At 35.6% G+C, this 14,646-nt stretch overlaps 1 protein-coding gene across 1 annotated transcript in view; it reads left to right on the top strand.

Annotated features, from left to right (window-relative positions):
* Positions 1 to 11,749, top strand: part of LOC129504519 (translation initiation factor IF-2-like) — a 156,355-nt gene extending 144,606 nt beyond the window's left edge. Inside the window, exon 5 of the mRNA XM_055317236.1 lies at positions 11,397 to 11,749. The gene's annotated coding sequence lies outside the window, so the exon portion shown is untranslated. The remainder of the gene's footprint in view (positions 1 to 11,396) is intronic.
* The last annotated feature ends 2,897 nt before the right edge of the window (positions 11,750 to 14,646 follow it).

The raw sequence follows: 14,646 nt of genomic DNA on the forward strand, positions 1-14,646 counted from the left end.
CTCTGAAAGAATAAAAAGGCAGGTGGAACAAAGCCACCTATCTGAGAACACACGTGGAGGAAGACTCAAATAATTTTGTGCCTGTGAAAGAAACATATAATTAAAAAGAAAAAGGCTAGATGAGTGAAATAAGTCAATCAGAGAAGGACAAACATTATATGGTCTCATTCATTTGGGGATATAAAAAATAGTGAAAGGGAATAAAGGGGAAAGGAGAGAAAATGAGTGGGAAGTATCAGAAAGGGAGACAGAACATGAGAGACTCCTAACTCTGGGTAATGAACTAGAGGTGGTAGAAAGGGAGGTGGGCGGGGGGTGGGGGTGACTGGGTGACGGGTACTGAGGGGGGTACTTGATGGGATGAGCACTGGGTGTTATTCTATATGTTGGCAAATTGAACACCAATAAAAAATAAATTAAAAAAAAAGAAAAAAGCTAGAGAAGTCTGTAGCAAGGATCGGGTTTTTCCAACAGGAAGCTTAAGAAGTTCAGACTTCAACAAATTCTATAATAGTCAGGATTGATTTTTTTTATTTCAGTATTCCTTGAATCTGATTACAATGGAGTTGCATTTCAGAGGGAGAATATGAGAATGGAAAAAACATGAGAAAAGATCTTGAATTTCTCTAAGTCTCTGTTAACTTAAAAAATTGATGTGTTTTTGGTTGATTGTTGTTTTCTGTATCTTATTCCATATTCAATAGAGAAGGAAATCATGTAATTTGGTGCAAGTATGGTTATTCAAAAAGCTGACATTTCTTTGTACTCTTTCAGTTGTAATAGCTGCTAGCTTATGTGATTCATAAACTTATATATATATTTTTAAAACCACTAATTTTTGTATATGTTAAAAGATTTCCAGACATATAAAAATATAGATGTGCATTGCTTATTGTATCAACTTTTCTTAAATTTTGTTGACTTTATTTCATTAGATTGTGAAGTGGCTCACTAAATACATTTTTTATAAAATGTTTAATTGCCTGGTATGAAAAGACAAATAGAGATTTGCCAAATTTATACAGTGTGTTAATAAGACATTTGAATTTAACATATATGTGATTACAGAATAGATTCTTTAATGAAGTTACTCACTTCAATTACTTATTTTCCTATTTTCTATGTAGAATATTTGAATACTAAATAAATGGTTTAGCTGGTAGTGTTTAGTCTTTAAAAAACAAATATACTCACTTCACCTTATTGATTTATCTTCAAAATTTAGTTCTCTTGATAAAATTTCACTCTAATATTGGAATTTTAAATAAAGCTCTCTCAGGTTCCATCAGTGTGGGGAGATAGTAGCCTATGATTCAGAGATTTGTGATAATTTGAAAAGGAAAATACAGTGAAGTTTTTTTGGAATAGATTCTGTTTCCAAAGAAGTTGCAGCAGCTCTCATAGCAAGACAGTTTTGATATATGATTCTGGGAGTTATTTCTAAAAACAGTTTTATTGATTCTATTCTTTGCCACATGAATGAAGAAGTATAAAGGGTATTGCAACTTTGACTATAGTAATTGGGCCAGTTTTCTGTGTGATACAGAGATGTCTTCCTAATGAGATCTACTATAAATAAGCCTGAAGTTCAGTTCTTTAGAGTGACCAGAGTATACTGCATATCCAGTTATAAAAGCTAATGAATATAGACAGGATCATCAAGAAATAAAAACCCTCAGAATATAATGTTTGGGTCAGTAAGGAACACTGACTGAGATGTTTCAAAATTGTTTTTATAACTAGGTGTTTAAAAATATCATGTGAGGGGTTCTGATTCAAGATGGCAATGTAGAGGGATCCTGAATTCATTTCCCATAGACACAATGAACCTATAGCTACACATACAAATTTCCTCTGAAAGAAACCCAAAAACTAGCTGAGCAACTTCTATACATGGAGCAAATGGGGGGAGGGGGACCCACATCAAAGTGAGTTGGAAAGTCTAAGATGCAATCTTGCCATAATTCCCACCACTGGCACAGTTGCCCATAATCAGGAGAAACTCACATTCAGGCTTCTCCATGAGGAATGAAGAGTTTGAATCTTGCTTCTCATGCCCCAACTTTTAAGACCCCCATCTGAAAGATGAGTCTGCAAAACACCTAATGTTAAAAGCCAACAAGGCTTGGTTCCATGAGACCTGCACTGGTAGAGCAAACAAAGTTTTTATTTTTTAATTTTTTTTAAAGATTTTTCACAGAGAGAGAGAGAGAGAGAGAGGCAGAGACACAGACAGAGGGAGAAGCAGGCTCCATGCAGAGAGCCCTATGTGGGACTCAATCCAGAGTCCCCAGGATCACACCCGGGGCTGCAGGGGGTGCTAAACCGCTGCACCACTGGGGATGCCCCAAACAAAGTTTTTAAAGGCTCACGTGATTTACCTAGCTACCCCACAGGACCCAGTACAGAGGTGGCCTACTGAAAAGTACTCAGCCTTTTTATGAAAGAGGCGTATTTGCTTATCATAAAACTTCAGCCTGATGAGCAGGCATCTTATCTAACACATGTCTGGGGATCTAGTGAAATACTTTCTAAAGATGGAAGCCAGTGAGTACCATCTTTACATATTCCCTGTATACTGCTCCAGGTGGTCAATATCTCCTGGAATGGAGCTTGTACACATCAAGAGCCATGATTTTTGTGATCCCATCCAGAGTACACCCCATGATCTTTTAGCTCTGGTGACCAGTGGGGCTTTCCTTGGAAGATTCCACAGGACTGTGACAAGGAAAGGGTTTTTAAGCAGTTTCCAATCATCCTGATTTTAGATGCTGACTGAGATCCTCTCCTTTTGGACACTGACAGGTCTTGTTCGCTCAACCACAGGGAACCACTAAGAATATAAAGTAGCCTGCTTCAACAATCACTTGGTTTAAGAGATAGCCAAGAGCCAGAGCAGAGTTGAATGATAAAGTAAAGTAAAAAAAAAAAAAGAATGATAAAGTTCATTTACTATACAAGGCCACTCCTTCAAGACTGGGAAAGGTGGCTATTTCATTTAATGCAAAGAAAACACTGCAGTAATCAAATAAAATGAAGACACAGAGGAATTTGTTCCAAATTCAGAAAAAAGATAAAACTTCAGGAAATAAACCTTAATGAAATGGAAATAAGTGACTTACTTGTTGATGAGTTTAAAATAATGGTCATAAAGAGATTCATGAGGTCAGGAGAATAATAGATGCACAAAGTGAGAATCAAAAAAGAGAAAATATAGGAAAATACCAAAGAGAAATCACAGACTTGAAGAACTATTGAAGAACAACAGTTGTTGTTGAAGAACAACTTCACTGAAAAATATAATTGTGGAGTTCAACAGCAGATTAGATGAAGCAGAAGAAAGGGTTAGTGAATGCAAAGAAAGTCAGTGGCATTCATCTGATGAAAACAGCAAAAGAAAAAGAATTTAAAAGAGTGAAGGTAGCTTACAGGATTAATGGGAGAATGTTAAGCAGACCAACATTCACAATGTAGCAATACCAAAAGGAGAATAGAGAGAAAAGGGCAGAAAATTTGTCTGTAGAAATAATGGCTAAATACTTCCCTAAAATGGGAAAAAACAGACTTCCATATTTGGGGGCCCATAGAGTTCCAAATAAGATGAACCTAAAGATATGTACAAGACATGTTATAATTAAATTATCAAAATTTAAAAACAAGGAAAAAATCTTTCATTTATATATTTTATTTTATTATTTATATATTAGAATCTTCAAAACACAAAGAGAAAAATATATTATGTACAGGAAAATCCTAATAAGACCATGAACAGATTTGTTAGCAGAATCTTTGGGAGACCAGAAACAAATGGCACAATATATTTAAAATGATGAAAGAAAAAAATCTGACAGCCAAGTATACTCTATCCAGCAATATTGTCCTTCAGAATTTGAAAGAGGCATAAGAAAAGCTAAAGGAGTTCATTACCACTAGACTAGCTTTATAATATTAGAGGACTGCTTTAAGTTGAAGCAAAAGGGCATGAATTAGTAATAAGAAAACTTATGAAAGTATAAATCTCACCTGTAAAGGTAAATATACAGTAAAAGTCATAATAATCTAAATTTATAAAGGTAGTAGATTAATTACTTATAAAGCTAGTGTGAAAGTTAAAGATGAAAGTAGTAACAATAATTATAACTACATTGATTTGTTCTTGAATACACAAGATAAAAAGATGCAAATAGTGACATCAAAAACATAAAACATCAAAAACATAAAGCATTGTGGGGAATGAATAAAAATCTAGAACTTTAGATTATATTCAAACTTAAGTTGTTAACTTAAAATAAACTGTTATAAGGATAAATAGCTGTAAATGACACATTAGAGCAAATGGACTTACCAGATATACATGGGACATTCTATCAAGACTCAACAGAATACATTCTCCAGGAAAGACCACAACAGAGCTCTTAATAAATTTAAGTAGATTCAAATAATATAAAGCATTTTTTTCTGACCACAATGGCAGAAGCTAGAAATCAATTATAAGAATTAAACTGGAAAGTTTACAATTATGAGATTAAACAATACATTACTGAACAAATCAATGGGTCAAAAAAAGAAATCAAAAGAGAAGAAAACACCTTAACACAAATGAAAATAACACCAAAACTTACACTACACAGCAAAGAAGTTCTAAGAGGGAGTTATAGAAATAAATGCCTACACTTAGAAACAAGAAAGATTTTTTTTTAAGATTTTATTCATTTATTCATGACACACACACACACACACACACACACACACACACACAGAGAGAGAGAGAGAGAAGCAGAGACACAAGCAGAGGGAGAAGCAGGCTCCATGCAGGGAGCCTGACATGGGACTTGATCCCGGGGCTCCAGGATCACGCTCTGGGGCTGAAGGCGGTGCTAAACCACTGAGCCACCCAGGCTGCCCAAATTATTTCTAATAAATAACTTTACACATCAAGGAACCAAACAAGAAGAACAAATTAAGCCAGAAGTTAATAGAAAGAAGGAAATAACAAAGATCAGTGCAGAGATAAATAAACACTACAAGACAATAGGAAAGATCAGTGAAGAATTGGTTTTTGGAAAAGATAAATAACATAGACCTTTAGCTAGGCTCACCAGGAACAAAAGAAAAGAATTTAAATAAGTAAAATCAGAAACAAAATAGGAAATGTTACAGCAGATACCACACAAATACAATGAGTCAAGAGACTACTATGAACACTATGTACCAGCAAATTGGACAACCTAGAAGAAATGGATAATATACAATCTTCCAAGAATTAATCATAAAGAAATACTTTTTTTTTAGAGCCATAGTTCCATTTATTATCCAGCAAACAGTGGGAGGACCCAAGGAGGGGCCCAGCCTGGACACCCTCCCATTATTGCCATGGATTCCAGTTTGCTTCCCCAACCTCAAGGGCCTGGAGGCAATTGGCCTAGGGAGAGGTGGACCCAGTCCCTGGCCCTCGGTATGGAGCAGAGTCGAGATGGCCCTGGCCCTAGCACCAACTCATGAACCCCCACCCCAGGCCTGTCTACTAAGGGCCACTGGAGCCCCTCGTGGAGCCAGACTGGCTAGACTCTGGGCTGCTAGGTCCAGCTCCAGACAGGCTGGACTCTGGATTCTGGACCCCAGACTGGCTAGACCCTGGGATCCTGATCCCAGGCTCTGAGTGGGGCAGACTTAGGCCCCAGACTCCAGGCGAGGCGAGGGGCCTTCAGGGCTGCAGCAGGTAGCTGCCTTCATGGCTGGGCTTCTGGGGCGGGGGTGCCTTCTCAGGACAGGGGCCAGGGCTGGAGTTGGGACTGGATTCCGAAAGAGAGTCGATGTCCGCAGAGCGGGAATGGCAGGCCCAGCAGAGAATGACTCAGAGCAGCAGCAGTGAATCAGTATTTAAAAATCTTCCAACAAATAAAATTCCAGAACCAGATGGCTTCACTGGTGAATTTTGTCAAATATTTAAGGAAGATTTAATACAATTATTTTCAAATTAATCCCCAAAATAGAAGAGGACAGGATATTTACAAACTCCACAAAGTTAGCATTGTACTGATACTGCAACCAGACCAGAACCCAACAGAAAAAGAAAATTATAGGCCAATATCCCTGTAATATCATCTCACTTACTTGTGAAATCTAAAACAAAAACAAAACACGTACCTCATATATGCAGAGAACAGATTGGTTGTTGTCAGAGGTAGTGCGCAACATGAGTGAAGGTAGTTAAAAGGTACAACTTTCAGTTACAATAAGTAAGTTTTGGAGATGTAATATACAGTGGAGACTAACATTAACTGTATTGAATATTTGAAAGTTGCTGAGAGTAAATCTTAACAAGTTCTTATCAATAGAAAAATTTATAATTGTGTGGTAATGGATGTTAACTGTGATGATTATTTTGCAATATATTTTTACTATGTTGTACTACTGAAACTAAAATAATGTTATATGTCAATTGTATTTCAATTTAAAAAATCATATAAGAGGATCTGAATTGCAATAGTGAATTTAGTACTTTAAAATTAATTAAATTTAATATACATATTTGGGTTTGCTTTTTAAAAAAGATTTATTTATTTATTTTAGAGAACGAGTGCACAAGAGTGGAAAGGGGTAGAGAGAGAGATTTTGAGAGAGAGAGAGAATCCTCAAGAAGATTCCCTGCTGACCTGGGAGTCTGATGCAGGCCTTGATCCCAGGACCCTGAGATCATGACCTGAGCCGAAATCAAGAGTCACATGCTCAACTGACTGAGCCATTCAGCCACCCCTGGGTTTGCTTTTCTTAAGATCTTTTTTTTTTTTAAAGATTTTATTTATTTATTCATGAGAGACATACAGATAGAGGCAGAGACATACTCAGGGGGAGAAGCAGGCTCCTCACAGGGAGCTCAGCGCAGGACTTGTGGTCTGGGATCACACCCTGAGCTGAAGACAGATGCTCAACCGGTGAGCCACCGAGGTGTCCCTGTAGTCTTTGTTTTAAAGTCTACTTTGTCTTATATGAGTATTTCTACCTTACCTTTTTTTTCTTTTTCATTTGCATGGAATATCTGTTTTAATTCTTTTACTTTCAGTCTGTATGTGTCTTTAAGTCTGAAATGGGTCTCTTAGAGGCACCATATAGATGGGTCTTTTCTTAATCCATTTAGTCACCTATGTCTTTTGATTGGAGCATTTAGTCCATTTATATTTATAGTAATTATTCATAGATTTATGCTTATTGTCATTTTGTCAATCATTTTCTAGTTGTTTTGTAGTTATTCTCTGTTCCTTTTTTTCTTTCCTTGTTCGTTTCACTGGTGGCCTGATGGCTTTCTTTGGTGTTATGCTTGGATTCCTTTCTTTTTCTATTGTGTGTCTATTACTGGTTTTGTGTTTATCATTACCCTTGGGTTCATATATAACATAAAGATACTTAATCGCATATGAAAAGTCTGTAGTCATAGTCATAGTACATAATCATGTATTCACAGGTTCTAGGGATTTGAACATGGACATCTTTGGGGAGCCATTATCTAGTCTACCACATTCTCCTTGGTTTATTGACCTTATAATATCTTCAAGAATATTAGACTTCTGCTAAAAAGGCAAATGAAATTAAAAATTTATCATCAATACTTATTTTTTATATATATTAGCTTGAAAAGAAACATTTGCTTGAACTGTGCTGCTAAAATATTTTGGAAGTCTCTGTTGATAGTTAGTGACCTTAGTTTCTAGAACATCTAGGTCAATAGTACATAAGTGACAATAGAAATATTACTTTGCTTAGAACATTTTGTACTCATATAGCCTTCTGCTGTTTGTTCAAAATGTCCCTGGCTTATTTAGTTATTATAATCATTCCCTGGAATCTATAGTAATTTTGTGCTAAATATAAAAAAAGTGATAGATTTTATAGATGGAAGTTCACTTATTTATAAATAATCAGTTTTGTCCTTTGTTTGAGCTTTAAAATGCTACTGCATTTTATATGCTTCCTAAAGATAAAACTCTCTTACATTTTGGTCTGCTAAGTGGCAAGTTATAAGCCTGACATTTTATTGTGATCTCACACTTGAATTCTGAAAATGTTTGCATTATTCCATATTATATTAGAGCTTAAAATACAAAATTCTATATAGAACTATTTAAAAATTAATTTACTCATATCCTTTTACTCAGATATTTGAAAATAATTGACGTTCTAGAAAGATGTTACACTTAAACTATATTTTTATTTTTTACCACCTGGCATAGCACTGAATCAACTCCCCCCTACTTTTTTTAAACCTGAGGTTGAAAAGCACGAGTAGAAAATTATGGGATCTTAATTCATAAAACCTGGGTGCTGCTAATTACCAACTGTGTAATCTTGGGAAAGTTATTTGCTATGGTTTGAATGCTTGTGTCCCCTCTCACTTTAAATGTTGAAATCCTAATGACTGAAATGGGTCTTTGGGTGATTAAGTGAAGGTTCTGCTATCTTGATGAGTTAGTGCCCTTGTAAAAGAGGCCTCAGAGATGTAGTCCCAATAGTTTAATTTTGCTTTTCTTTCCCTTGCCTGAGGAGACATCTCTACAAAAATGTTTCTACAGCCAATATTAAAAAAAATTTATTGCCTGTCTTCTAGGAGTTTTATGGTTTCAGGTTTCACAGTTAGGTCTTCTTTCTTGAAATCTGGGATAGTGATGCCTCCAGCTTTATTCTTGTTTCTTTTTCTTTTTTAAAAATATTTTATTTATTTATTCATGAGGGACACAGAGAAAGAAATAGGTAGAGACATAGGCAGAGGGAGAACCAGGCTTCCCGCAAGAAGCCTGATATGGGAATCAATCCTGGATCCCAGGATCACACCCTGAGCTGAAGGCAGACACTCAACCGCTGAGCCACCCAGGCATCCCTTTATTCTTGTTTCTTGAGATTACTTTGGCTATTCAGGTCTTTTGTGGTTTCATACAAATTTTAGTATTATTTGTTCTAGTTCTATATCAAAATATAAAGCATTTGCACAGGGAAGGCAACATACTGAATGGGAGAAGATATTTGCAAATGATATATCCAATAAGGGGTTAATATCCAAGCAAAAATATAAAGAACTTATACAACTCAACACCAGGAAAGCAAATAACCTAATTTAAAAAGAGGCAAAGGACCTAAATAGACATATTTCCAAAGAAGATATACAGATGGTCGACAGACAAATGGAAAGATGCTCAGTGTGTCTAATCATTAGGAAAATGCAAATCAAAACCACAATGAGATATTACTTCATAGCTGTCAGAATGTCTAAAATCAAGACAAGAAACAACAAGTATTTGTGAGGATGTGGAGAAAAGGAATTCTTGTAAACTGTTGGTAGGAATGCAAATTGGTACAGCCACTGTGGAATATAATATAAAGGTTTCTCAAAAAATTAAAAATAGAAGTGTCATATGATGTAGTAATTCCACTACTGGGCATTTACCCAGCGAAAATGAACAAAAACACCAATTCAAAAATATATATGCACCCCTATGTTTATTGCAACTTTATTTAAAATAGCCGAGATATGGAAACAACCCAATTGTCTATTGATAGAAATGGATAAAGAGAAGTGATACACACACAAACACATACACACATACTGACATATTATCAGTTATAAAAAATAATGAGATCTTGCCTTTGCAACAATATAATTAGATCTTATGGTTATAATGTTAAGTGAAATAGAGAAAGACATGTACCATATGATTTCACTCATATGTGGAATTTAAGAAACAAAACAAATGAATAAAAAAAGAGACAAACAAAGCAGAATATTAAAAACAGAGAACTGGTGGATGCCAGTTTGAGGGGGTGAGCAGGTGGGTGAAATAAAGGAGATTAAAAGTACATTTACCATGATGAACACTGAGTAATGTGTTGAATTGTTCAATCATTATGTTGTGCACCTGAAACTAATACAATGCTATATGTTAATTATACTTCAATAAAAGAAAAAAATGAGGCCTCAGAGAGTTTATCTCCCCTTCCCTCATGTGAACATACAAGATGTGTCTGAGCAGAAAGAGGGCTTTCAACTCGATCATACTGGTTCTCTGATGTTAGACTTCTAGCCTCCAGAACTTTGAGAAATACATTTCTGTTGTTTATAAGTTACCCAGTGGTATTTCTTCTATCAGAAAATGCTATTTTCTTTCAGCAGCTTGCACAAACAGAACTCCATTTATCCTCATCTGTAAAATGGGAATTGAGGTAACACTTAACAAAATTAAACAATGAATGTGGAAAAGATGCATTGTAAACTGCAGTGGCTCTAGTTTTTATTTATTCATCGTTCTTGAAATTGGAGTTTGATTACTAGGGGCTTTTCTAGGCTTAATAGATAGGAAATTCAACCCAATCTGGGCTAAGATAAAAGGGAAGCTTATTAGTTCACATGACTCAAAGTTCCAGAGGAATATCTGATAAAGAAGCAGTTTGATGAAGGGGCTGAAATGTTGTCATCAGAACCTACCATCTATCTCATCAGCCTGCTTTCCTGCATAGTTTGTTGCATTCTACTTTCATGTGGTATCAGTATGACTGCCAACAGTTTTAAACGTGTGGTCTCCTATGCTCAAGTTCAGAAAAAAAGAACATATGTCTTTCAAATAGTTTTTTTGTGAGAACTCTAGAATTTCCTCTAAATTGGACCAGGTTCAGAGATGTTCCCATCCCTGACTTGACCTGGTTTGGTCATAAGACTTAAGACACTGAACCAGCATGAATCACACCACCCATCCTCAGAGCCTAAAAGGGGTCTCTGAACCACAAGTATTAGGAGTGGCAAAAGATTTGGGGTGTTATAACCAAAAGAAGGGAGATAGGTTCTAGATGATAAACTATCCATTCCATGTGTACTTAATGTTTCACAAAAAATGTCATTTTATCCTTAGTTTCACCTACTCTGGAGAGAGAATTTTCATGGAAGAAACTATGCTTTTTGTTTTAATATATTCTTTCTCCCTTTGTTTATCCGTAGCTCATAATTATAACATGCTGTATCTCTTTCCTTTCTTTCTGGCAACCAACTTGCTCCCATCTGTTTTTTATTGAATGATGTATGGGAAAGCCACATTTTCCTAGCTGGGAAAGTTTGATGAACCATTCTCTGTCTCTGTGCATTCTGTTTAATGCATTCCTATTTTTAGATTTTTGGGAAGATTTATACAAATGATTGGTAGCCAGTATTTGCTCCTAAAACTTTTTTTTAGACAATTTAAGGTTTCATTTATTCTTGAGCACTTTTCCAGGCTACTTAGGACAGTGTTCTTAAAATATATGAAACTATAGTGGGCATAGATATACTGTTTAATATTTTATGGACATAATACGAATTTTTTCTCTAGCTAATTTCACTTTTACTTTTAAGATTTTATTTATTTATTTATTCATGACAGACTCACAGAGAGAAAGAAAAGCAGAGACACAGGCAGAGGGAGAAGCAGGCTCCATGCAGGAAGCCCGAAGTAGGACTCAATCCGGGGATCTCCAGGATCACACCCTGGGCTGAAGGCGGCGCTAAACCACTGGGCCACCGAGACTGCCCTAATTTCACTTATTTACTCATGTTTATACAAATACTAAATGCAGACAACTAAAACAAATAACATTTTTTTTCCTTTTCTGATAAGGATAAGTGATCATAGACAGTTTCAAATGAAACTATCTGAAGAATTCATTTTTGGATAGAAACATTGAAATTTTCAGTCTCCATCACTGTTCATTGTTACTCTCGTTAAATTTCATTGGAAGATAGCAACTTAATTAGATGATCATTAGTAGTACTTTTTCTTCTAGTATATTCTCAAAGTTTTACAAGGGCAAGTTTTTGGTGTTTTGAATCTCATTTAGTAATTAATGCTTTTTGTTACATAAATTATTTGTGAACAAATGCATAAATAGCTCAATTGATCAAAGTAATCTCCATTCGTATAAAATATATTTTTTTTACTTCACTGAGTTGCATTCATTCAGTTGTGTCTTCAAGAATAAGTTAATAAAGAACATCTTTTGTTCACTTTGCTTTTGCCAGCTGTGCTCAGCACATACAAATGAATAGGCGACATTTGTCTGGTTATTTATTATGTGTATAGGAGATAATACATGATATGAAAACTATTCATTACCCCCCCCCCAATCACCCGGTGGGATATTCTTGCAAAAGCGTAGGGGAAAAATTTGAAAACTTTTCTTGAATCCTTATCTAAACACATAAGTTATAAGAATCAGGTGCTGTGAGCTGCTTCCATACTTTGAATTGAATATACTTTGTTTATAATTTTGAGTTTACCTATTCCTATCATATGGCCTGTGGGAATTCTTAATTTTTCTGTTCTAATTTTCCAGATCTTTATTTTTATTTATTTATTTATTTATTTATTTATTTATTTATTTATTTAGTTATTTAGTTAGTTAAATATTTTATTTATTTATTTATGAGAGACACACACAGAGAGAGAGGCAGAGACACAGGCAGAGGGAGAAGCAGGGTCCATGCCGGGAGCCCGATGTGGGACTCGATCCCGGGTCTCCAGGATCACGCCCTGGGCTGAAGGCAGTACTAACCGCTGAGCCACCCGGGCTGCCCTAATTTTCCAAATCTCTAAAATAGGTATTATAATATAGCTTTCTAGGACTATGGTTATGATTAAAGGAGTTATACCTATATGGTATTGAGACTAGTACCTGTACAGTGTTAAGAGATACTATGTATTCTGTAAATGTTGACCATTATTGCGGAATGGAGTACAGCATGGCAGGTAAGAGCAAGGCTTTAGAGTCACACTTGCTTGATTTTTTTTTCTAAGCTCTGCCTTGGGCAAGATATTCAAACTTACTGGTGCACAATTCTCTTATTTATAAAATTGGTATAATGGTACCAAAGTCAAAGGGTTGTTGTGACTTTATTTTTTTTAAGATTTATTTATTTATTCATGATAGACACGGAGAGAGAGAGAGAGAGAGAGAGAGAGAGAGAGAGAGGGGCAGAGACACAGGCAGAGGGAGAAATAGGCTCCATGCCAGGAGCCCAACACGGGACTCGATCCCGGGACTCCAGGTTCGGGCTTTGGGCCAAAGGCAGGCGCTAAACCACTGAGCCACCCAGGGATCCCCTTGTTGTGACTTTAAGAAAGATAATTTACACAAAGCACTTAGAATAATAATTCCTGGGGTAAATAAGCATTCAACAAATATAAACTATTATTATTTGCAGCATTTGTGTTGGGTTATAAATGCCGCCAGAACACATCCAAGATATTTCTTAATTTGCATAGATTTTAAGAAACAATATAGGTAAATGCATCCAAATATTAAGTTTTAAATTTGGATTAGTTGTGCTTGATTTTTTTTCCACTTCATCACCCAGTATTCTGGTAAGTAGTTGAATTCTTCTAACAAATATAAATAAGCACATATGTACTGAATATGAAGCGGTTAAACAGCAAAGCACTGTTACATAGACTAGGCTCAGCTCCAGGAGAAATGGATCCTGAACCATACAAATATGTGTATCAAAAGTCAGGAAATAAAAGGAATGAACTTTATGGGATAAAGGAATGGAAGAGAGTCTCAGAGAAATCTCAGTATAGACAAGAACATATTCACCTTAATACTTTCCTCTTCAGTGGCATAGCACAGAAGATGTTCATAAACATTCAAACAGTTTGTGATGGATGGACTTAACTACTGTAGTTTCTGGGTTGTGCATATTAGGGCAAATACAGCAATAAAGGGAAAAAAGAAATACTAGGATAAAAGTGATAGAAATACAGTTTATGAACTACATGTAGATGAGACACTAAACCCATAGCTTGTTAATTGAACTTCCAGCAATTGCAGACAATACTTTTTTTTTTTCAATTGATATATCAGCATTGGTATCAGGAAAATGACCAGTGGGAGGTAGCCTAGAACAAACAAACCTCCCCCAAACCAAAAAAAGTTCATGCAGGCTGAATACTGCTGGAATAACATCAGAAAAGCAAGATGATGACCAGGGCAATGATATGACCCAAATTATTCATAACCAGGGGTTTTATAATCTTAGTGGGTACTTACTAAATACCAGGCACTGTGCTCAGTGCTTTAGACATATGATTTAATTTAATCTTCATTTCAATCTTTTAAACACTATTATTGTCAATTCCATTTATAATGGTATAAGTTTTTCAGTGTTGTTTCAAGGTTAAGGATGATTGAATTGGGGTGATAGTTCAGACTTTTTGAGTCCAGAATCCATGTTTTAATAATTGTTCCGTACTTTATAAGATCCATTATAGAAGAGGAATTCAGAGTTTTCCAAAACAAAAAACAAACAAAAACCCTACACTATAATTATAGCCATATTCACATTAATTGCTAGAGATACTTAATGATGCAGGTTCCCAGATGAACAAGAAGGACTAGCAGAACAATGAGCTTGAGGTTGTGGTTGTGGTCCCATTTAAGATAAACAATGAACTAGTGGATTAGCTGGGAATTTAATAGAGGCTTCTAGGAAGTGCAACAGTCATAGGGTTTGATAAGTTCTCCACATATATCAGGTTAACCATGGGCTGTGTTCATGCAAGCAGAGACAGAAATGGGCCCAAGCCATACATATATTCCTGGGTAATAGAATGTCACATGCATAGGGAAGATTAAAAA

The sequence above is a fragment of the Nyctereutes procyonoides genome, unplaced genomic scaffold, assembly GCF_905146905.1.
Source record: "Nyctereutes procyonoides isolate TBG_1078 unplaced genomic scaffold, NYPRO_anot_genome, whole genome shotgun sequence".
Lineage (NCBI taxonomy): Eukaryota > Metazoa > Chordata > Mammalia > Carnivora > Canidae > Nyctereutes > Nyctereutes procyonoides.